This window comes from Ornithorhynchus anatinus, chromosome 6, assembly GCF_004115215.2.
Source record: "Ornithorhynchus anatinus isolate Pmale09 chromosome 6, mOrnAna1.pri.v4, whole genome shotgun sequence".
Taxonomy (NCBI): Eukaryota; Metazoa; Chordata; class Mammalia; order Monotremata; family Ornithorhynchidae; genus Ornithorhynchus; species Ornithorhynchus anatinus.
Window position 1 is genome coordinate 44,749,179 of NC_041733.1, and position 3,575 is coordinate 44,752,753.

Genomic DNA, 3,575 nt, shown 5'->3' on the forward strand with positions numbered 1-3,575 from the left:
GGACCTTTCTAGGAGAAGCAGCGTGCCTAGTGGATAGAACACGTGCTTAGGCGTCAGAAGGGCTTGAGTTCTAGTCCTGGCTCTGCCAGTTGCCTACTTTGTGAACTCGGGCAAGTCACTTCACTTCTCTGGCTGCAAAATGGGGATTGAGACTGTGAATCTGATGTGGGACAGGGTTTGGGCACAACCTAATTAGCTTATATCTAATCCAGAGTTTAGTATAGTTCCCGGCACATAGTAAGCATTTGATAAATGTCATTTTTTTTTTAAAAAAGCAGAAAGAAAAACATGACCTGTCAGCATGGAAACCCTCAAAGGTTTCCTCTCCTGCCCCTTTCTAGGAGAATATGAGCTCTGGGGAACACAGGCAGCAAGTGCGAGACAAAGACAGAAGAGTACACTGACCAGACTTCTCACTATCATATAATCAAGAAAGGAGATGTCTTCAGTCTCCTTGCAGGAGATGAAGACTCTTAGGGCGTGGGGCTTGCAGGCCAATAACATGGGCAGTTTGAGATTATTTGGGTAGCTGCCTATATAAAGGAATCTGTTTTCCCTTTAACCTGGAAATGCTTTGTGCCTGTCAGTCTCCCTGGTTAGAATATAAGCTCCTTGAGGGTGGGGATCATTTTTGCCAGCTCTACTCTACTCGCCCAAGCAGTGTTCTGTACACACTGAGGGCTCAATAAATACCACTGACTGATTGATAGGGACTCAGTTGTACTTTCCCTAATACAGTGCTCTTCACCCAATAGGCATTCGATAAATATGATTGATTGACTGATAACATAACTAAACTAATCCAGAGGGATGGACCTGGCTTCTACTTCTGAGAAGCCTATACTCTAACTTAGGAGCTGCTAGCTGGGCCTCTGTAGTGGAGTGATATCTTTAAGGCCAGGTCCAGCCTGATTATCATGGCCTAATAATAGTAATGGCATTTATTAAGCACGTACTATATGCCAGGCACTGTACTAAACTCTGGGGTGGGTACAAGCAAATTGGGTTGGACAAGTGAGCCCAAGTGGGGCTCCCAGTCTCAATCCCCATTTTTCAGATGAGGTAACTGAGGCCCAGAGAAGTGAAGTGACTTGCCCAAGGTCACACGACAAGTGACGGAGCCAGGATTAGAACCCATTAGGCCTTCTGACTCCCCAGACCCGTGCTCTATCCACTATGCCATGCTGCTTCTCATAAAACCTAGTGGAATGAGTCTGGGCCTGAGAGCTAGACGATCTGGGTTCCAGCCCCGGAACTTGCCTGCTGGGTGGTCTGGGGCAAGTCACTTCACTTCTCTGTGACTCAATTCCCTCATCTGCAAAATGGGGATTCAATATCTGTCTTCCCTCCTATTTACACTTATAAGCCCCAAATGGGTCCTCGTTACCTTATATCTACCCAGTGCTTGGGACAGTGCTTAATAAAAATAACAATTATTATTCATTCATTCATTCAATAGTATTTATTGAGCACTTACTATGTTCAAAGCACTGTACTATGCACTTGGAATGTACAATTCAGCAACAGATAGAGACAATTCCTGCCCAATGATGGGCTTACAGTCTAATCGGGGGAGACAGACGGACAAAAACTAGACAACATCATCACGATAAATAGAATCAAGGGGATGTACACCTCATTAACAAAATAGGATAATAAAAATATATACAAATGAGCACAGTGCTGAGGGGAGGGGAAGGGAGATGGGAGGAGCAGAGGGAAAGGGGGCTTAGGTGAGGGGATGTGAAGGGGAGAAGGGGGGAGGAGGAGGGGGGGAGGGGGAGCGGAGAGGGAGCAGAGGAAGCAGAGGGAAAAGGGGAAGCTCAGTCTGGGAAGTCCTCTTGGAGGAGGGGAGCTCTCAGTAGAGCTTTGAAGAGGGGAAGAGTTTGAGGGAAGAGGGGAAGAGGGGAAGAGGCGAAGAGTTTGGCGGAGGTGAGGAGGGAGGGCATTCCAGGACAGCGGTGGGACGTGGGCCAGAGGTCAACGGTGGGATAGGCGTGAATGGGGGATGGTGAGGAGGTGAGCCAGAGGAGCGGAACCTACGGGGTAGGCAGTAGAATGAGAGAAGAGAGGTGAGGTAATAATAATAATAATGTTGGTATTTGTTAAGCGCTTACTATGTGCCGAGCACTGTTCTAAGCGCTGGGGTAGACAGGGGAATCAGGTTGTCCCATGTGGGGCTCACAGTCTTAATCCCCATTTTACAGATGAGGGAACTGAGGCACAGAGAAGTTAAGTGACTTGCCCACAGTCACACAGCCGACAAGTGGCAGAGCTGGGATTCGAACTCATGAGCCCTGACTCCAAAGCCCATGCTCTTTCCACTGAGCAACACTGCTTCTCGTAGGAGAGGGCAAGGTGATGGAGAGCCTTGAAGCCCAGAGTGAGGAGTTTTTGTTTCATGCGGAAGTTGATAGGCAACCACTGGAGGTTTTTAAGGAGGGGAGTGACATGCCCAGAGCGTTTCTGCAGGAAGATGATCCGGGCAGCGGAATGAAGAATAGACTGGAGCGGGGAGAGACAGGAAGAAGGGAGATCAGAGAGAAGGTTGACACAATAATCCAGCTGGGATATTATGAGAGCATTGTACTCATTAAGTGCTTACTATGTGCAGAGCATTGTTCTAAGTGCTGGGGTAGATAGACGTCATTCAGGTTGGATGCAGTCCCTGTCCCTCATATTAATAATAATAATAATAATAATAATAATAATAATAATAATAATGGTATTTGTTAAGCACTTACTCTGTGCCAGGTACTGTACTAAGCACTGGTGTGGATACGAGCAAATCGGGTTGGACACAGTCCCTGTCCCACATGGGGCTCACAGTCTCAATGCCACTTCACAGATGAGGTAATTGAGGCACAGAGAAGTTAAAAGACTTGTCCGAGGTCACACAGCAGACAAGTGCAGAGCCGGTATTAGAACCCATGACTTTCTGGCTCCCAGGCCTGTGTTCTATTCTCTATGTCATGGGCATGTTCTACTGCTCTACTGTCTCCTCCCAAGTGCTTAAGCAGCGTGGTTCAGTGGAAGGAGCCCGGGTTTGGGAGTCAGAGGTCGTGGGTTCTAATTCCAACTCCGCCACTTGTCAGCTGTGTGACTTTAGGCAAGTCATAACTTCTCTGTGCCTCAGTTACCTCATCTGGAAAAGGGGGATTAAAACTGTGAGCCCCAAGTGGGACAACCTACCTTGTATCTACCTAGCACTGAGAACAGCGCTTGGCACATAGTAAGCGCTTAACAAATATCAAATTATTATTATTACAGTGCTTTGCACACAGTAAGTGCTCAAAAAATATTACTGAAAGAATGAATGAACAAGGGGATCACACTCATAATCCCCATTTTACAAGTAAGGTAACTGGGGCCCGGAGCAGTGAAGTGACTTGCCCAAGGTCACACAGCAGACAGGTAGCGGAGCCAGGATTAGAACCCAAGACCATCTGACTTCCAGGCCCGTGTTCTATCCACTAAGCCACGCTGCTTATCACACTGTTCGCACATAAATACCAAAATTAGTATTACCCCAGTCCTTGGCACATAGTAAGCGCTTCACAACCACCACCGCTGTT